Here is a 22185-nt window from a genome sequence, read left to right as displayed (position 1 = left end):
GGCATACCAAAGATACTGCCTGCTGAGAAGTACACCCTCTTTCCCTTTTTAAAAATCATGCTATGCAATATAACTGGAAGTCAGCTTTATCATCAAATCACTGGTTTTTCTACTTAAATCAGTGACTTAGAGTATGAATCAGGTATGGATTGCATGAATATAATTCATTGCTAATTGCTACTGTGGACATGCTAGCTATTTTGCCTTAAAAAGGGGATGGAAATGTGTTTCATTTACATGTACTCCACTTTCATCTCATATTCCTGTTCTTTGCTTAGAAACTCTTATGTATGAAAATAAAAGTGAATGGTACAAAATCAGGGCAATTCATTAAATAAATGGAATGGAGGAAAATTAGATTCCACCTGACCAGGCTTACTTAATTGAAAATGAGTCCAAGAAACTGTGAAGTCTTCTGAACAAAACCAGGAAATGTTGATTTTTCTCCAGCATTTGGAGTCCATAGAAGAGTAGAAGAAATCTTACGGCAGAGACTGAATACCCCAGTTGTTTCAGTCACAACAAAGGTTTCGTTCCATTATAACTGCAGTAATTGCATATATTGAAGTCTAGCAGGGAAATGCTGCACACTGTATTTATCTTTATATGGGAAACTTTACATTGCCTGCCTATGCGGTGTCAGCTCGTATCATTCTTTGTGAAATGTAATGATGGAATCAGGGCATGTGGATCATGATTTGTGGGTTCAATATACCATAAACTCTTCTGGTTTCAGCTAGCAAAGTAGGTCTGATTTTATTTAACAGCTCACACAAGACACATGTGCTTGGGTGACAAACTACCTTGTTTTCAGTTAGTGTAGGTCAACTTGTAAGAAAATAAACATATCCACAATTTACATCATTAGCTTAACACAGAGTATTACAAAGTAGTGCTGGTTTATGCCAGGACAAGTGCCTAATTAATTTGCATTATGTTATCTGCATTAGTTTCGGAATAGCATTTTTACAGTGCTTTCCGGTGTAAGTCACAATATGTACATGCACTTTTCAGAAACAAGTCCCACTTTTTTGGTTTGGGTGGTAGTGGGGTTTTTTTTTCTTTTAAATCCCAGTGTCTGACTAGATATTGTTAGCTGCTATAGGAAGAGGACTTTTTTTTTTTCTCCTGATCTTTTTCTTCTTTTTTAAGGTTTTGCATCAGGATACTTTCATCAATAAAATGACATAGAACAGATGTTTTCAAACACATTATTGTGTGTGCATGATGTGCAGCCACAGCATGTGCACAGTGACAGCAGTTTGGGCAATTCAAGTATTACAGGGTTTTTTTGGAATTATCTAGATTTGCATGGTGGCTGCATCCAGTCTCTGTGCTTTCAGAGAGCAGTCACTGCATAGCTAGATACTCCATTTATGCATAATCTGGTGTTGGTGGGGCTTTTATGGGATCCTAGAGGGAAACAACATTCTCTTGTCTCTCAGGCTCTGTAAGGAAAAATGCTGCGATTAGTTTTTATTTCTGCTATAGTTTATGATAAAGCTCAGTATGATAACACTTGAGACCCCACATACAAGAAGTGTTAGGTAATGCATTGTGTTCACTATCTTGGATTTCAGAAAGCAATTTTCTCCGATACATTTATCACACTTTGGGGTTTCTTTCTCCTGTGTTCACTTACAACATTAAACGTGTTCTCAGTCCTCGGGAAATTTATCTCATTTAAACAGTTATAAGTTATTATCAGAAGGAAATGGGAGACCTGGTTACCTGGGACATGGAGAAGGCTGAGGTACTCAAAGACTTTTTTGCCTCGCTCTTCACCGGCAAGTGCTCCAGCCACACAACCCAAGTTTCAGAAGGCAAAGGCAGGGACTGGGAGAATGAGGAATCACCCACTGTAGGAGAAGATCAGGTTCAAGACCATCTAAGGAATCTGAAGGTGCACAAGTCCATGGGACCTGATGAGATGTATCCGCGAGTCCTGAGGGGACTGGTGGATGAAGTGGCTAAGCCACTATCCATCATATTTGAGAAGTCGTGGCAGTCTGGGGAAGTTCCCACTGACAGGAAAAGGGGAAACATAATCCCCATTTTTAAAAAGGGAAAAAGGAAGACCTGGGGAACTACAGGCCAGTCAGTCTCACCTCTGTGCCTGGCAAGATCATGGAGCACTCTGTGCCCAGCAAGATCATGGAGCAGTTCCTGCTGGAAACTATGCTAAGGCACATGGAAAATGAAGAGCTGACTGGTGACAGCTAACATAGCTTCATGCCTGACAAATTTGGTGGCCTTCTATGAAGGGGTTACAGCACTAGTGGAAAAGGGAAGAGCAACTGACACCATCTACCTGGACTTGTGCAAAGCATTTGACCCTGTCCTGCACAACACCCTGGTCTCTAAATTGGAGAGACATGGATTTGACAGATGGACCACTCGGTGGTGGATAAGGAATTGGCTGGATGGTCACACTCAAAGAGTTGCAGTCAACAGCTCAATGTCCAAGTGGAGACCAATGACGAGTGGTGTTCCACAGGGGTCAGTATTGGGACCGGCGCTGTTTAACATCTTTGTTGGTGACATGGACAGTGGGATTGAGTGCACCCTCAGCAAGTTTGCCAGCAACACCAAGCTGTGTGGTGCGATCGACACGCTGTAGGGAAGGGATGCCATCCACAGGGACCTTGACGGGCTTGAGAGGTGGGCCCGTGCAAACCTCATGCAGTTCAACAAGGCCAAGTGCAAGGTCCTGCACATGGGTCGGGGCAATCCCAAGCACAAATACAGGCTGGGCAATGAGTGGATTGAGAGCAGCCCTGCGGAGAAGGACTTGGGGGTGTTGGTTGACGAGAAACTCACCACAACCTGGCAATGTGTGCTTGCAGCCCAGAAAACCAACCATATCCTGGGATGCATCAAAAGAAGTGTGACCAGCAGGTCCAAGGAAGGTGATTCTCCTTCTCTGCTCTGCTCTCGTGAGATCCCACCTGCAGTACTGCGTTCAGCTCTGGGGTCCCCAACATAAGAAGGACATGGACCTGTTGGATCGAGTCCAGAGGAGGGCCACAGAGATGATCAGAGGACTGGAGCACCTCTCCTATGAAGACAGGCTGAGAGAGTTGGTGTTGTTTAGCCTGGAGAAGAGAAGGCTCCAGGGAGACCTTATAGCAGCCTTTCAGTACTTAAAAGGAGCTTATAAGAAAGCTGGAGAGGGACTTTTCACAAGGACATGAAGTGATAGGGCAAGGGGTAATGGCTTTAAACTGAAAGAGGGTAGATTTAGGTGAGATGTAAGGCAGAAGTTCTTCCCTGTGAGGGTGTTGAGGCGCTGGAACAGGTTTCCCAGAGAGGTTATGGCTGCCCCATCCCTGGAAGTGTTCAAGGCCAGGTTGGATGGAGCTTTGAGCAACCTGATGTGGTGGAAGATGTCCCTGCCCATGCCAGGGGGGTTGGAACTAGATGATCTTTAATGTCCCTTCCAACTCAAACCATTCTATGATTCCATTAAAGCCAAGCACACTTTCCTGCTGTCATTAGGAGAAATTGTATATCCAGGAGTTCACTGGCAAATATATTCCCAATAATTTTTTAGAATCAGTTACTGTATTACAAGAAGCTCAGGATTTCTGTGGCCTAAACCATTAACTTAGAATCTTGTATCTGTTGATGGCTGCAATTAGCAAACAAAATTTTTTTTTAAGATGAAGTGGTTTAAAAATGGTACTAGAAGTGTCTAATAAAGTGCCTGGATTGCCCAACTACCTTTTTCCAAGCACTGCCAAGAAATACATTCAATTCCTATAAATGCCAGGTGAGCTCTTGTGTACACATATTAGGGTAAATTGGTCAGCCATAATCTGCCTGTTGTGCTTTTCCAAGAGAACATAGCTACTGCATTCCTCTGCCATCCCACTTGTGATATGACGGGAAGGAGGACAATCTGAGGGTTGCACATGCTATCTTGGTGACCTAATTGGGAACTGGTGGACTGCTCCTAGCAAAGGGGCTTGTTTTCCAAATGTGCTCATGTCACTGTCTTGCATGAGAGAATGTCACCCACGAAGGGGGTTTTTTTGGACATGTATGTCTGAGAATTAGCCTTACACTTTGGTAACGCAATAGCAATCCTAGCTGATATTGTGACCATACTTTATCAGAGCTAACTACTCTTTTAGTTCTGGCTATAAATTTACAAATGAATCTATGAGTATAACTCCTCAAAGTTACTGAATATGTATCTGTTAAGAGCAAGGAATTTCCAAAGGTGGGGCAAAGCACTTCAAAGATGAAATTCTGAATTCTGGTCCCAGTGCAAGTTGGGGAGGGGTCATTCTAGTGCCACCAGTGCCACTGGTGCGTCTTCCTGCTCTCTCTTCAGATGGGAGTCAACCAGTGAAGCCCTAATTTATGCTTTTTGGTGTCAGCAGGAATACTTCTAGCTCTCTTCTCTTTTTTAAAACAGCTAATTTTTGAAAAAAACATGAAAGAATGAGCAGTAGGATAGAAAAAAATAGGCCTGTTATTTGTTATGAACAAGAAAGAAAATATTTTTGAAATGTTATAATCTAAAAACCATTCTGCAGATTTCTAATTATTGTTCTTATGTACGACCTCAGAACAAATGCTTATACTCAAGATATAAGCTTCTGAAAGCAGAGGTTCATTAAAAAGTATTGTAAAATTCCTATTTAATTGTGGTATGTCTGTCTTAAACAGTAAAGTAAATTATCTTCTCATATTGTTCAAGATTTTAATCTTTAGATCCTATTTAACATCTTTACAAAAGTATGGAGAGGAAACAATTCCATAATGTAATGCTAAGTATTCTGGTTTTGCTTTTCATATATATATATATGATTAAAATTTGATGTTGGTGATAATGTGATATTTGGTGCCAGGTTTGGTTTTGATTTTTTTGTTTTTTTAATATTAAATTACTGTTAAAGATTATTTTTTCATTGTTTTAATTTCAGATTTGGATTCTCTAACAGGGCATGCATTTCCAGGTAAAGTGAACAGTTAGATTAGATTATGTTATTTGTTTGTTTTATATTGAGTTTATTGACTTGTCTTTTGTGGGGGTGGGGGTGGTGGTGTAAAATTTAATTGGTGTGATTCTGACAGCATTTCGTTACATGTCAAAATTGTACTGTTAGGGTTTTTTAAAATTTCAGATAAATTAAGAAGAGGTAGCTATTACATGCACTAGTTTAATGAATAGATTGAAAATCTGCTTTAAATGTGAACTATAGTATCTTTAATATTAAATAAACCCGGGGGGAGAAGCATTAATCCAAAACACCAAGTCCTAATGAAAAGATTTCAAGTTAATTCAAACTTGCACATGATTCTGTAAAAGGAAGAAAAAAACCCACCTGGTAGTGCTTAAAGAAAGCTAAAATTCAAGAAATACAAGACTGAGTTTCCAGTTCTCTTACTAGAAATGTATTGGAAACAGGTTTTGAACAGTAAGAAAATGATTTTCAGTAGAGAATCAAGAAAGGATGAGAACACAATTATGTTAATTTTCTGAATTCTACTGTACACATCCATTTTTTTTGCTGCATGGAAATTAACTTTTAAAATAGTCCACTCAATTAAACATTTTAGAATCTTACAACTATAATTACTTAACAATTCAAACATTTTGAGTTGGGATTTTTTAGCAGAAATACAAGAGCAGAGAATTTGATGCTCAGGGATCACGTGAACTTCTGTGTTACTCAGGTAAAAATTTTGGCGTAGGAGGAATATAAATGAGCACTCTGTGAGATAAGGTAAATCTCTGCTGCAAATATGCAGACGCTTCCTGTACTCAAAATTCCCTTGAATAGTCCTTCAAATGAACGGGTTATGAAAACTAAGGCATAGTATTGCATCCCAAAGAGATTTTGTCAAAATTTGTGGTGATATTTATCATTAGAACAATATTAGCCTTTATTATGTAATTGGCTTCTAATGTGTCTATTGCATAATATAATATTCCTCCTTCAGTTTTTGTTCAAAAGAGTTTTCTTTAATAATCATGGGACAGTAGATTCATTTGAGGTTTTCCAACCATTCCTGCATTGTGGGTGTTAGGTATGCTATAAGAATCTCAGTAGAACAAATGATCAAAAAAAGATTAGAAGTTCATTATCATGAAATTTGTGTGCAATGTGGAGCAGATCCGGGTACAGTCTGTCAGAGCTATTTGTACTCAAATGCGGCAGCAGACCAAGCGATGTCTGTTTGAGAAGTCAGAAGACTCTAAGTGCAGATTTTGCCATTTTCATCCCAGATGAGGAGACTCTTATTCCAAGTAGTCTGATTTGGTTTGAGTAAGGATACTCATGCAGTAATGCACTGCTTAATAGGGCCATCTTGTAAATATGATCTTCACGATTGCTGTCAAATATATGCATGTATCACCAAGATAGACATTGAGACAAGCTGTATCAGTGTATCTTATTTTTTTCCTCCTTTTTAAAAATTGAGTCTGCTTTTGTTTTTACACGAGTATTTTGTGCTACTAGATAGTGCTATCACGGTGTGCCCCATTCTTGCTTTGAAATATGACAATCTTAACATAATGATAATGACCGATACTGACAACAGACCCTTATATTTATGTGTATGCTTCAGAATTATGGTAAAAAGAAATCATCCTTATTCTGCATGGAAAATGTCCTGAATTGCAGGACAGGTGAATTATATGCCTGCTTTACATTTCAGGTGTAGCTGTGCACAACTCCCATCAAATGGCCCATTATTTAGCACAGGCAGAAATATCTTTGAATCTAGCTCACTGTCAAAGGGATGTAGGAGAATAGTATAGGTAGCTGAGAAGAACAAAAGCCTGGAAACATGGACTTGACTTAAATAGATCTTTATTTGGAGGCTCACAGTATGGGCATGCCACTGTGCAGCTCACAGAAACTGCTAGAGGAACCATTTCTCCTTTTATGCTTTATTTGACAGTTGAGACATATGCCTTTCACACAAAACTGTAAAAGCAGCAGAATGTCCTGTCTTGTCTTCATTTTTACTTGCATTTAATTATTAAGTCATGACAGTATTCTGCTAAAATAGTGCAGATTGTAGAGTTACAGATTAGCTAAATTAAACACCAAAAGGGATGCTTATGTATCTAGTTATACTGGAAAACACAGAACACTAAATCCATCCTGATACCTGTGTGTAAACACGATAAATCTAGTTAGGCTAAAGCATGTTAATTTTCAGTAGACAGAGAAGATCAAGGTATTACTTACACTTCTTCATTAGCAATTAGTCAACTAGATGGGATATGTCCAGATGATCTCAGTGTATTAACAGGTGATTTGGATCGCACACTGAAACACAAACCAAACTCAGCTGAGATTTCTATTTATCTCACCTTGGGAAATGCACTGCCTTTGAGCCAATCCAGCAAGATTCATTAACAAGACCTCTAAGGGTACGGTGATCCAGTCGTTTTTCATTTGAGCCTTTGCCAGTGCTCTGCAGGAGCAGAGCATGGAAGGGCTCCTTTCCAAAAGTCACATAGCTGTGTCAGTGCAAGGCTGAGTGGGTGCTAATGCCAGGCCCTTAGCTGGGCATGCAGATCAAACCTGGTTTGGCTCTGACCTAATGACACCGTTCCCAGGTCAGAGGTGGTTTGCATCCAGATGGCTTCAAATGCAAAGTGAGCTCACATTAGGATGGGACTGCTTGGTGAATTTCAGGCTAAGAAAAAAAAGACTTTCCCTGTCACTGCTGGCCACTGCATCAGCTGCCCCTGTGTTTTCTGTAGATGTGGGCAATCTCTGCTACTTCAGAGACAGATCAGGATATAAACCACACCAAAGTATCTGTCTGGTTTTTATGTGAAAGGAAAAAGAAATTCTTTATAACCCTTGCAGTTGATCAGCTGAAACCCTAAAGTATGAGATTTGATTATAGTCATTGTCTTAATGCAGAGCTGCAAGTGTTATGGGCATGTTGAGAACTTCCAGAAGCTGGATTAAAGCATCTCTTTTACAATGATATCTAATCTCGTCCTAAAGCTCCAAGCAATGGCGAGTCCACCAGCTCCCCTGGTAAGCCGTTCCAATATTTAATTACCCTTAGTGCTAGGAAATTGCAATGTTGTGGAAAGGTTGAATTTGTCTCATTTCAGCTGCCAGTCTTCCTTTTGCTATGCCTTTGTCAGTAAGACTGAAAAGTCTCCCTTTTTCAGACATGTTTTCTGAACAATGTCTATGAAGAACTGATTATTTGCAGTGACCTGTTGAAAAGCCTATGCACACAGAAGCTTGTGCACCTCTTCTGGCTGTGCCATCTGGCCTAATGAAGTTATTGCCTTGATCTGCAAACCTTGCATCTTCCATATCTTTAGACTATCACAATTTTAACACCCCTATGACTACTAAAAATTTATATATAGTAGTCAAGGCACCTTTCAACTTTTGTTCTGGTAAATTGGATATGTTGTACTCTTTAAGGCTCAGACTGTAAGACTGGTTTTCTGACAGCTGTCCTAGGAACTCGCTCCATTTTTTCAAAACCTATGAGAACTACAGAGAATATATTAATGTAGAAATTTTGAAAATGCTGTATATAGAAGCAAAGTAATTTCTTATTTGTACATAACACCTCCTTTCTCACTCCCCCTTTTTAGGCATTTAGCTACAGTTCAGAACTGCCAGCTCAGGTTGCGGTGATTGTCTGTGTCAAGCAATCCAAGTGGTGATCCTGAAATTTAGCTAGCAGAATAGGAATGTATGGTTTTCCCCTGGTTTGATGTGCCTAACATGAGATTAGAGGTGGAAAGGTATGCCTCTTATGGCAGCACATGAAATCTAGCTTCTTCCAATCTGCTCGTACCTAGGTGGGCACCTACTTTTGGGCAATTGTTATTCCAGAGAGGAGGATTAGCCAGCATGTGTCTCTAGGGAGCAGGATGAAAAAAAGGCCAGAGACTTCAAAACATGTAAGGTTATGAAATTTCCTCCAAACTTTCAGGAACCTGCTAAACAGAAAATGTGGTGCTGGCAGTCCCTGTCACCAAAGGCTTTTTCTCAGTGTTCTTAACCAAGCTACTCTTATTTACTCAGATAATTACATTCCTTATAATCCCACCCGTGCCTTCGTGGCAGAACCTTGGGAGATCTGGGTTCCAGGATTATGGTTTTCTATCTGACAGATAAGTGTGCCACAAAACTGGCCAGATTATAATAAATTAAAACCCTTCCTTGGGTCTTTACCTCACAGAACAAAATCTCCTGTGCTGCAGGTCTAAGTCCTTTGTTCCCATATGTTCCCAGTCTTCTCTTTGTTTGCTTTAAAACACATTTTGGTGGCAGTAGCTTGTCCAAACTGTTGCAGTAGCTTGTCCAAAGCAATTATTTGCTTTCCTTATAACATTTTTCTCCTGTGTAGTGAGGAAGAGATGGAGTTTTGGACTCTAGTTCTTACTTGAAGGATAAGCTATTTATTTTGTATTACAGTCTTTGGATATGTGCATAAAACTACAGTGAATATAAAGGCCAAACTGAGGGATCCCTGACTCCCAGGGGAGTGTCCTTAGGAGTGACTGCTCACTCAAGTTATGTCTGTAGCAGCATAGCTCTTGCACTCCTTGCATTCCTTTTCTGTGCAATAGCCCAGAGGTGGTGAATGGCTCTATCCCAGGTCCCCTTGTAGACTGAGGCAGCAACAGTTGTTATTAAAAAAGAAAAAGAGGGGGGTGTGTGTGTGTGTTCTGTTCTGTTACTTGTGATCTCATGCCCTTGGAATTGCAAAGGGACCAAGGTACTTATGGCTACACTGAGTTAATGCCCCATTCAAACACATCCCTCAGACTGCATCCCTATACCTACTACCTTGTATTAACTCAGAAGATTTAGAATGTACCTTTAACACATAGGAGCCCCACAGAGAGGACAGTTAATAGCAGTTGTCTGGTTTGCTTTCCAGTGGCTGTGAAGCGTGCCTGTGAATTCCTGTTCTGGATCCCATATGTATTAATTAGGTGCCACCTGAGTTAGGAATCTACAGTGAATAATCCAAATGTACCTTCTGCCTCTCTGTTGAATTTTCTTTTAATTCTGCTTTAGCATGGAGTGTTTTCTCCTTTCCTTACTAGCTCCCCAAAGTATCCAAACTCTTCAGTAAGATCCACAGACTCTGTTTTTCATTGTGTTAATGATGAATACTGTTTTGTTGCAATTCATCTAAATAGGCTTGAGGTTTTACGAAATACCTCAGGGACAAAGCTGTGGCTGGTTATTTATTCTAACAGTTCCTATTGTGGGCGATGTATTGCTAGATTTCAGCTTCAAAACGTTTCTTTTTTGTTGTTGTTTCTGAAAGTCATTTAATAGTCGAGGGAAAAGACTGCTGTCTTCAGCACTGTCGGCAGACCTAAGACAGAGCTAAGTGGAATGAGCATTCTCAGGTCTTTGTATAATAGCTGGAGCTGTGGTAGAAAGTTGGCACGTGCAGTCCTGTGGGAAGTGTTTAGAGAAAGAGGGTCTCAAATGCTAATCAAATGTGAACACAAAATATCCATTCTAATTCCTGGGTGTATCTGATCAAGGTAGTTAGTTGGTGACCTGCTCATTTTCCAGAAGAAATAACACTTTGTCCATATAATAAGCATCACTTCACAGGTTAGTTAATAGCCTACTGAACTGTGCACTTTCCTATTCACAGATCTGCTAGGTCTAAAAGTTAAATGGACATTTCGTTCATTACACCAGTACTGGGGCTTTGTGGCTGAAAACAAAGATTATCTGAAAGTGTCTGCTCAGCCATATTATTTGCAGTTACTGTAGCATTGAGTGAGAAGCACAGAAAGTCTCATCTTTATCCTTTTTCTCTGCCTTTGCCTAAAGCATATGTAAGGTTGGGTGGAATATTAATGAAGAATGGATGTTTTAGAATAAATAACACTCAGTGGAAATTAGTCCAAGAGTATCAACAACAGAATATCAAAGTTCAATGTTATTTGATTAGAGTTGACATCTTTAAAGAACAAATTTGGAGAAATTATTATTTCACAGATGTTTTTGGCTAGCTATCCTCTTGGTATTATCAAGGGAAATGCCTGCCCAGTGAATTGGAGCCTGGGTAAATGATTTTTTTTTTCCCTAACCTTTCTACTGAACTTTAGTGACATTATTTTTTATTTACACCAAGTTCAAAAAGAGCAAGATATTTCAGCTTAGGCTGAATACAAGCTTGATTAAAAAAATACCAAACAAAACAAAACAAAACAAAACATAAAATAAAAGGCATTAAACCACGGGGGGGGGGGGGGGGGGGATGAGCTCGTAAACAAAACAAAACAAAAAAGTCACTCACAGTAGAGCTCTCTTTGTGCTTCCTGTTCTGTAAAATTCAATGGACAGAATCACAAAGAAGAAATAAGCCTTCTTTCATCTACTACACTTCATCTGGTATAGGTCTTATGTGGCTTCATAACTTTTTTAGCTCTGTTAATTTCTTACAGTTCTGTGTCTGCCCCTTGACTTTTTTGTCTCAAGTAAAGACTGTGAGGAGAAAGCTTGTGTGTACACTATACTTCTGTTGCCTTTAGAGTCTTGGTTAGGATTTCACTGTGCATAGTCCTGCTGTTCAAAATATCAGGCTGTCAGATGAACCTGCAGGTAGAAACCCAAGCATTACGTACCAAAGTGAAAAGTCAGATATGGGAATTTGCACTGGGGCGTGTGTGAAAGATTAAAAATCATTTCAAATTGATTGAAATTGATTTTGTGAATTCTTTTATTTCCAAGCCCTTTCAAGCCTCTGGTCCAAAACAGCTCATGAGTTTCCTATCTGGGTTGCTCTGGAGCCTGCCTCTTTTGGGTGATTGAGCAATGAGGATTACATGTCACTGAGCAATGTTTCCTGGGGTCAGGGTGCAGATGGCGTGTGCACTGAGGAACCTGAGCTGGGGTGTGCACAGCATGGTGTTGTATCCTTGCTCCAGAGTGTAGACTTAGTCATGGAGTAACAAAGATGGGGAAAAAAGACAAAAGCGACTAATCATGCAGGAACTTGACAGTTGTGTGAATTTTATTCCTGCATGTAAACATTTATTTCTGTATCCCCAATTCCACCTGTTTGTTTTCTACTTAAATATATAAAAAAAAAAAAAAAAAAAAAGAAAAAAAAAGAAAAATGAAAGGGGTATGAACTTTTATTGAAAATGAGGTAATTTTAGAAGTAGAAGGAGCTATATACTACTTTGAAATTAGGAGTTTCACAGAGACATATGATGCTGGTGCTTTGTCACATGGGTTTATTTTACTCTTTAGGATTACTTGGTCTAGTTTCTTTGGTTCTTCACTATGATTTATAGTTGTTTGACAAGAACTGTATAAATAGCCATTGATATAGAGGTACAGGTACTACTAGTCATTTCTTAAAGATTTGTGCAATATGAGTTATACAATGTCTCTCTGAGTTCTGCACAATTCTTGAGCATGTTTAGTATCAGGTTAAAGATTAATTTTTAGTTGTGCATTTAATTCATTCTTTCTTTGATTTTTTATTAATTATTGGTTTTAAGTGCTCTGGGGTACTTCATGTTAAGGCTACAGGATGAATCAGAGTAATTACATACCTAATTCATTACCACCAAACAGAATTAAAAAGAAATAAAATTAAAAAAATTTGGACCCTACTAGATACTGCAGAGCTACATGATGTATCTCTGGTTTGCAAATACATGAATTCATGGCTTGATTCTTCTTTAATTAAACATTTCTTCTTAGAAAAATCTAAAACATAATTATTTGAGAGCTGCAAGGGCAACATTAATTACGATATTGGGTTTGTCAAATTATCCCGAACGTTCTATTAAGGAAGCGATTTTTCTAAACTGTCATTCAACTATTCTTGCTCTATGTTTAGCCTGTGATGCTGCTGGAAATTGTTTTGAACCTATTACGCTGCAGAACATCTTAAATAGCCCCAGCACTTCATAATATTAAGAGAAACAGGCCAAATGAAGATTCTGAAATGTAAAAGTCTCCTAAAAGAAATACATTCAGATGTTTTAAACTAATTCTATAGTCCACAAGAACTCATATGAAGAAAGATATTAAATTGGAATTATAGCCAAAGGCAAATCCTTAAGGAGGATAATTTAGATTTTGAATTGAAAAGAGGACAACCATGTTGGCTCAAGACATAAATTTGACATTAATCTGCCAAAGTGTGGAGTTTTTATAGATTCTGACATATCTATGAAGTATTGTGTATAGCTATTGAGCTTTCCAGTGTAGTTACTATTAAAAGCCATCTTGTTCTTATTTTGCACTAGATCCTACATTTGTTTGAAAAGAAGCTGACTGTTTTCTCTATAAAGCTGTCAGGAAGTAAAAAGAATTGTCTTAAATTTGAGATAGAAGTCTGACAATCACAAGTTAAAGCTTAACTTCTTGCAAACTTTGCTGTCTTACTTAAAACCTCTCCTGTAATTTCCTCATTTTTATAACATTGATTAAATGTAGCCTTTTTCACAGCTAAATATCAAAAATGCTTTTAAATGTTTAGGTGGTAACATAAGGTATATTAAGGTATTCTCCTTAAAATAGACAAATATGAAATACTGCATTGAGGAGGTTTCTACTTACTGCGATTACATACTGTCCAGCGCTACTCCTTAGTTACATGTTTAGGCCAGCTCGTAGCAGATGAAGGTTACACCCACAGCATTTTTCAACATAAGTAGTTAGTATTAGTAGATATTTTTCTATGATATATATCTGTTTTCCAGGGCACAATATGAATCATGACCATTACGATCCTCAATGGCAAATGAAGTGATTGAGCAGCACTTCTTTATCAATTTTAGTTCTTTTTGTATGCAGTCAAGAAGATTTTTAAAATCATAGTTCTATATTGTAGTTCTAAATGATTTTTTAAATAGTGCTTTCTCAAAGATTATTTTCCCTAAAACAATATCACCTCAGAATATTGTTTAAATTTCTAATTATATTTTTGAAATTTATATGTATTTCCGACCTTAAAGATTTTACTTCTCTTGAAATTAATAGTCTCAGTTGTGAATTATGAAAGCTATGCGAAGGAGAATAGATGTTCAGATAATTCTCTACAAGCCAACAAAATCTGCACAGAAGTTTAAAGTACTGCATAGATGACGAGTCAGGTATTTCACTGCTGTTACAAGATTTTTAACACGAACAAATCATACTGCTAAATAAATGTATTCTTCTGAAAATATTAAATAACACTACTCAAAGTTAAAATGCCGTGCGCAGTCTTTACGATTTCAAAATGAACTTGATGTTAAAATTTAAATTTTATTTTTGATGTAATTTTAGAACTGTTTCCTGATCCAGATCTCAGCCCAGGAAGTGATCATAAGGATCAGAGACGATAGCAGCAAGTGTTTTCCATAGCTATCTCTACCTCTGACTAAATATGGTTGTGATTCCTATAACGAGAAATTTTGGGTCTGGTAGTGTGAGGCTTATCTGTCAAGATCAGTGACTTGTGGGTATATGTGTTTGATTTTAATGCAAGACTAGGCACTGTTAGTTAATATGGAGATGACTTTTTACAGTCCTGTTGGTTAACACTCAATCAGTTTTTGCAGATACAGGATAGTTACTGTTCTTTCCAGTTTGGCAGGCACACTCAACCTGCCTTGCAGGTCAAGAACTGGAAATTGCTGTAATGGAGTCTCTGAGAGAGGACTGCAGAATTTATCCTGTAGGACAATAAAGGCTAATGGTTTGAGTTGGAAGGGACCTTAAAGATCATCTAGTTCCAACCCCCCCACATCAGGTTGCTCCAAGCCCCATCCAACCTGGCATTGAACACTTCCAGGGATGGGGCAGACACAATCTCTCTGGGCAACCTGTTCCAGCGCCTCAACACCCTCACAGGGAAGAACTTCCTCCTCAACATCTAATCTAAATCTACCCTCTTTCAGTTTAAAGCCATTACCCCTTGCCCTATCACTTCATGTCCTTGTGAAAAGTCCCTCTCCAGCTTTCTTATAAGCTCCTTTTAAGTACTGAAAGGCTGCTATAAGGTATCTCCAGAGCCCTCTCTTCCCCAGGCTGAACAACACCAACTCTCTCAGCCTGTCTTCAAAGGAGAGGTGCTCCAGCCCTCTGATCATCTCTGTGGCCCTCCTCTGGATGCACTCCAAGAGGTCCATGTCCTTCTTATGTTGGGGACCCCAGAGCTGAACGCAGTACTGCAGGTGGGATCTCACGGGAGCAGAGCAGAGAGGGAGAATCACCTTCCTGGACCAGCTGGTCACGCTTCTTTTGATGCAGCCCAGGATATTGTTGGCCTCTGGGCTGTAAGCGCACATTGCCATGTCATCGTGAGCTTCTCGTCAACCAACACCCCCAAGTCCTTCTCCGCAGGGCTGCTCTCAATCCACTCATCGCCCAGCCTGTATTTGTGCTTGGGATTGCCCCGACCCATGTGCAGGACCTTGCACTTGGCCTTGTTGAACTACATGAGGTTTGCACAGGCCCACCTCTCCAGCCTGTCAAGGTCCCTGTGGATGGCATCCCTTCCCTACAGCGTGTCGATCGCACCACACAGCTTGGTGTTGCTGGCAAACTTGCTGAGGGTGCGCTCAATCCCACTGTCCGTGTCACCGACAAAGATACTGAACACTTAAGCCTTCATCAAAGTGCTAGATCATACATACTTAGCTGGTAGCAATGAAATAATAGGCAGGTTCTGTATGTTTGTTTCAATGGATGCAAAAGTAGAGGATTATTCCTCTGTGTCATAGCATCTTTGTCTGGAAAAAGGCAAATGTTGCATTGTAGTTGGAAAAAGACAGCTAGCTGCCATCTTTACTTTTTACATGTTTTTTAGGTGAAGTTCATGAGTGGCATACATTGCATCTCACACATTGATCCCTGAACTGCCAGTGTTGAATTTTCATGTTCCCTACCCACAGGACAGGTGATTGTACTTCAGCACCACAGCCACTTTCCCAGCTGCCTGTGTCAGTTCCTGTCTTTGGTGCACTTTTCATCTTGCCAAAATGAGAAAAGACCTTCAAAGTCAGATAAATTATCTGCATCCTAATATCATGCATAATTAATTCTCAAGCTGTGAAGTTAGCAGCTTAGTGTTTTTACCTTCCATATATTTGTTCAGGAAGGAAGATCCGTGATGATTGCCTCAGGGTCCCCGTCAGGGGCTCAGCACAGAAGAACTTCAGAGACAAAGCCACCACTTCATTACGGAGTCCATCAAATGCAGTGGCCAATACAGCTTGCTTTCAAAAGCATCCGTTACCCATGGACAGGTAGTGATTCACTTGCTGACTTCAATTAGATCTCTCTCCAGAAGAAATTCTTCCAGCCTCACTGAGAAAATAGCGTGAGACATTATTCTTTGCACGGCAAGGATTGCAGGCTGGCAATCCTAAGCTTCCAGTAGATACAAATTGATGGTGCTCCCCCTGATCTCTCCATTTAGACCACAGCTACTCAAGTGTGAAATTTCAGAGTACCTTTAGTGAGAATATTAGGTCTGGTGTTTCTTTAAGTTCTTATTTTAAAACTTTTTCGGAGACTTTTTTTAAAAATTGAAAACTATGGAGCCAGATGTTTTAAAAAAGCACTTTGAAACTATTCGGGTTAATAACAAGATTCATAGAACCATTGGGGAAGCAAAAGACTTAGGGCTATGGACTGTGTCAGCAGTGTGTTAAATTAGTAACTGTATGTAGGCTCAATATGAGATTTAACAGGTGCCCCAGATATGTTGTGCTGACTCTCTGCATTGAAGTGAATCTTATTCTGGCAACTGAGGGGAGGAAGGAGAGAAAGAGGGAATCTGCCAGCAAAGAAACTGCTTCTGCACATTCCCAAAAGGAAGACTAACATAGAGGCAGGCCAGTTTCAGGTGTCTTTCACTGGATCTCCTGCACCGTAAGGAGGACTAAATTAGTAGTACATGGTGGGCTGAGGATGGTAGAGAACCCCATAAAACACGGGTGAGAAGAGAAAGAAGCCTGCATCTGAAATGAAAGCCATACCTTCCTCAACATGTTTCCAATGTTTTGTCTGTTTACTATGTCAGAGTCTTAGAAGAAGTACTTTTGTATTTTGTAAACTGCAGTGACAATGAAGTCCCTAGAATGGAAAGCAGCTATGTTAGCTAAATTATGTTGCCTGTTGCTATGGGAACAGTAGCTCACAAATTTTTATGTAAGCGCTTGAGCTACAATTCTTATGACATCTTACTCTAATAGAGCAATGTTTATACTTCATCCACCATCAGGTTTTTGCTTTGTTTTAATGACAGTATCGGGCAGTAATCCCCAGGAGCAAGTGCTGAAATAATATGCCATTCCATAGAAATATCTTTCATAATCATTAACTGAGCAATTTTTGAATTGCAACGTAATCAGGAAGATATCCACTTTTAAATCTGATTTATATCCCCATTGCTTATGGTTTAAATAACTGTAGTTACAGGAAAATGCAAATCAGTCTAAGCAAACATTTATTCTGAATGTTGCAATTATGACTACCTGTCTCCTTTTGGTATCCTCTTTATATAATTTTTTGTTTTAAGTTGAGACGTAGCCAAAAATAATCAATATTAAAATAGGGTTTGGAAGTGTAGCTAAAGCCCTCATGAGTTTTAACCAGAATCTGATTTCCTGTTATATTTTATAAAACATTCTCACTGAATCCAACCAAACATTTGTTTTTTCCTTGCAGACAATCACCTGCATTCTCGTAACACACTTTCCACACCATGTAATATGGACCCACTGTAACTGTTCATTTCTTACTCAATAAAAAAGTGCTATATTTGTCTCGAAATCAGAAATTAGAATTTGATAGTCATATTTTCCCCATTATATTATTTTATCAAATTATGTAGTTGCCAAATAAACAGAGGATTATCTATCTGCAAGAGACCAGAAACAAGCCACGCAAAAGATATTTTCCCTGGAACACTGTATTTATGTTAAGCATGTGTTCCAAGTAAAATAGATAAATAATATGAGAAGAAAGCAATTCTTTATGAATATGGAGACGCACTCACTAACGCGTTTGAGATATAAATATAGGAAGAATTTTCCCCTTAAAAAGGATACTATTTTTCAGTCATCTTATAACATGGAATAACTTCATTAAACAGAGTGGTTATCTTCTTTAAACTTTTCAGCTTCCATTTGCCTTGATAATTTGTCTTCTAGGTTCACTTCTATTGCCTTCATCTCAAAGAAATCCCAGAACAAGTGCACCCCTTGGGCAAGTGAGGCATCCTCTGACACAAGACTTGCACAGTATGCTGTCAAGCATTTGTGGGTCATTGCTAGAATCTTTGTTACTGTACCAGCAGGAAAGATATATCATGGTTTAACCCCAGCCAGCAACTAAGCACCACGCAGCCACTCACTTACTCCCCCCTATCCAGTGGGATGGGGGAGAAAATCGGGAAAAGAAGAAACTAATAATGATAATGATAACACTAATAAAATGACAACAGTAGTCATAAAAGGATTGAAATGTTCAAATGATGCACAGGGCAATTACTCACCACCTGCCGACCAACACCCAGTTATTCCCCGAGCAGCGATTCCCCGCCCCCACTTCCCAGTTCCTATACTGGATGGGACGTCCCATGGTATGGAATACCCCGTTGGCCAGTTTGGGTCAGCTGCCCTGGCTGTGTCCTGTGCCAACTTCTTGTGCCCCTCTAACTTTCTTGCGGCCTGGGCATGAGAAGGTGAAAAATCCTTGGCTATAGTCTAAACATTACTTAGCAACAATGGAAAACATCAGTGTTATCAACATTCTTCGCATATTAAACTCAAAACACAGTACTGTACCAGCTACTAGGAAGACAGTTAACTCTATCCCAGCTGAAACCAGTACAGATACGTAGTAATAAAAACTGGTTTTCCTCTCTCTTTTCTTTGATCAAACCTTCCTTTCCTCCTTGTAGGTGTAATTATCCAACCTCTCCTATTGTAGGACCAGGTCGTCCCTTTTGTATACATCCGATCTGAATCCCATATGTACCAGTTCAGTGAACCATCCTGTCCAGTGCCCGTGACTGCGTCTGCCATAGTAAACCGAAGTGAGCTAGGCTCTGAGTCCCCCCACTGGCATGGGGCCATCCACGTGCAGCACACTCCTTGCACATGTGCCCGGGTGTATATCAAGAACTACTTTTGGCCATGAACCTTTCCCAAAAGACAGTTTTGATGCAGGCATCTTATTTGTGGAAGTGGAAGAGGGGGTGAAGTGGTTTCACTGGTAAAAGCAAGAGCTGTGTAGTGTCAGCCTGCCTGACAGACATCACACTGCCAGTGTGATGGCCCAGGCCCATTTTATTTACACGTGTCGTGGTTTAACCCCAGCCAGCAACAAAGCCCCATGCAGCCATTTGCTCACTCCTCACCAATGGGCTGGGGGAGAGAATCAGAAAAGTAAAAGTGAGAAAACTTGTGGGTTGAGATAAAGACATTTTAATATGTAAAGCAAAAGCCACACACACAAGCAAAGCAAAACCAGGAATCCATTCACCGCTTCCCATGGGCAGGCAGGTGTTCAGCCATCTCCAGGAAAGCAGGGCTCCATCACGCCTAACGGTGACTTGGGGAGACAAACGCTGTCACTCCAAATGTCCTCCCCCCCTCCTTCTTCCTTCTTCCCCCAGCTTTACATGCTGAGCATGACGTCCTATGGTCTGGAATACCCCTCGGGTCAGTCGGGGTCAGCTGTCCCGGCTGTGTCCCCTCCCAACTCCTTGTGCCCCCCCAGCCTCCTCGCTGGTGGGGTGGGGGGAGAAGCAGAAAAGGCCTTGGCTCTCTGTGAGCACTGCTCAGCAGTAACAGAAACATCCCGGTGTTATCAACACTGTTTCCAGCACAAATCCAGAACATAGCCCCATACCAGCTGTTATGAAGAAAATTAACTCTATCCCAGCCAAAACCAGCATAACATGTAAGCAGAGCCCATACAGATAACCCTGAGCAACAGTCTGTACTTGTACAGAGATATTCTCTCATTCTGACTATTGCATTTGTTTCTTCTGTGGCCATCACATAGCAGAGTTTTCCCTGTTAGGGCCTGCACAGAACTGCGGGGTAGTTCTTCCCCTGGTATACGTTATTGTAGCGCCTTTGAGGTTAATTGAGCCATGACACTTTACAGTGGCTGAGATATTGATACACTGCTCTGCTATTTCTCTCCCCCATGCACCAGGAGGATAACCCTATTCATCCTCACTCTCTAATGCCTATGGAGCTTTCTGGAGAGATATTCAAGATCTAACTCAGAATACCCTGACATATTTTTAAAAGAAAAGCCTTAAAGCCCTTCCTGCATGGCCTCATAAACATCTTTCCTTGAATGATCTGATTCCTTTCCATTAAATAAGTTTTGTCACCAGGAACTTTTCTGCAACTGCATCTATTTTCCAATCACTTCTGCAGTCTTTCTGCTCTGTCTGATTTTTCTGGTATCCGCTTGTTTCACTTAAGGTGAGGAATAACTTTCATTCTTTAAAACAAACCCAGTTATTGTTCCAATTAAGAAAGTGGCAGGACTCCCAGGTCAAGATTTGCTCGGTGCAGTAACTTCTGCCAATGTAGATTATAGCTGTCTTTGTTGATTGTCCCACATTTTAATGATATTAATGAACTTCATGCTTTGAATAGATGTTACACTATTCACTTCTCATAAACTCTAAAAAGTTACATAGTGTGTTCTTATTTTACTGTTTAAGATCATAGCTAGTCTGTGTTTTCTTGACCTCTTCTTCTGTATTTTAGTGCTTAGTCTTTAAAATATTGCATACAGTTTGCATGACCTCTCTAACACAGTATGTTACACAATAGGAGGCATGTCTGCCATAAGAATTAGGGAGATGATGATGTGAATGTTTCAAGCTTTTTATGTCTTTGAAGGCATCTTTTTTATTTATTGAGACGAAAGTACTTTTTGTAAACAGGAGCTTTCTCAAATGGATACCAAAATCTTAGTCGATTTGCACAACACAGCAAATTATTTTTTCTTGAAATAGAGGTGTGCTAAAAGATTTGAGGTATTTTTTTATAGTTACATAGCTGAAGTCTAATCTGTTTTCCCATCAGTACTAGATATGCAAAAAATGCTAGATAAGGTTTTGGATATGTTAGGACAAGATAGAAGTATAAGCTATTGCTGTCTTAAACTGTTTCCATGATAGCCTGTCTATTCCTAATATTTCTGAAAAGTATGAAAAAGAAAAGTTTTATGGATCTGTAGAGGCTCCAGACCAGACCTGGTACAACTTTATTCTGCATTGTTATGGCAAATTTTATTGTTCTCAAACCCTGATACTAAGTTCAAAATCCCTAAAAATGACATTGCTGTTTTGCCTATGTTTTCATTACCAGACCTTGGCATGGAAGTAAGTATGAGCATAGCTGGGGGACTTCACAGGGCCTCCCTTGGAGCAAGTAGGTGAGCTCTGGAGGCTAATTTCGATACGTTAGGCAGTGGAGAAGCATAGCTTGCGGCAGGACTGTGGATGCTGGAAGCTCTCACTTCTGAGTTTGCAGGTCTGGATGTGAGCCTCGCCACAACCTGTGTGTGGGGGTGTCAGAAATGGGAGGGCAGTGGCCTTCCCACCTTTTGTGGGAAGCTGGCCCTTCAAGCTGGCCTCCAAGCTTCCAGCTATTCAGCAATACGGAAGGCTCAGCCCACGCTGAGCAGCTACTGCTCCACCTGATCTGTGGGCCAGGTCTCAGGGGCGTGCAACGGCATGTGTCAGATGGTGAATCAAAGCTGGGGGCCATAGACTAGTTAGGCATTGTGGTGTAAGGCTTTGCTGGGTGAGTTAGTGTCCCTACGTGTATGAGTCACCTCCGGGCAGGGTTCAGGGTAAGAAACAGTCAGCACGGGTACGAAAGACTATTTTTAGTAACTTCAGTCTAGAATTGATTGTCATATTTGTTTTGCTTAGAGTTTCAATTCTTTTTTTTCCCTAAAAGATAATTTTAAGTCTTGCTAAATAACCCTCGACAACTGTTCAGCTTGTTCAGTTGGGGCAAAATGAACTGGGTTAAAACTGATAAGGCTCAGGTGCAGGAAATGTAAAGGACTGGGGAAGGCAAGGGGCTATGGGTATTTCTTGCCAGTATGCCACAGACCGGCGTGGCAGGTTGTGCTGTCAGCTGCCAAATCTGGGGCTCACAGAAGAACTCAGTTTGGAAGAGGAGAGAGAAAGGAA

At 40.0% G+C, this 22185-nt stretch overlaps 1 protein-coding gene across 2 annotated transcripts in view; it reads left to right on the top strand.

Moving 5' to 3' along the window:
- DLGAP2 (DLG associated protein 2) overlaps positions 1-22185 on the top strand; it is a 478161-nt gene that overhangs the window by 315064 nt on the left and 140912 nt on the right. Inside the window, exons 1-2 of one of the 2 annotated variants that reach the window (XM_049818621.1) lie at positions 4933-4967; positions 7902-8021. The exons of the other annotated variant lie outside the window; for it this stretch is intronic. The gene's annotated coding sequence lies outside the window, so the exon portion shown is untranslated. Of the gene's footprint in view, positions 1-4932; positions 4968-7901; positions 8022-22185 lie in introns of those variants that run through there. 2 annotated transcript variants of the gene reach the window in all.

This window comes from Accipiter gentilis, chromosome 16, assembly GCF_929443795.1.
Source record: "Accipiter gentilis chromosome 16, bAccGen1.1, whole genome shotgun sequence".
Lineage (NCBI taxonomy): Eukaryota > Metazoa > Chordata > Aves > Accipitriformes > Accipitridae > Astur > Astur gentilis.
The sequence above is the reverse complement of the archived record's forward strand: the minus strand, read 5'-3'. Positions and strand labels throughout refer to the sequence as shown.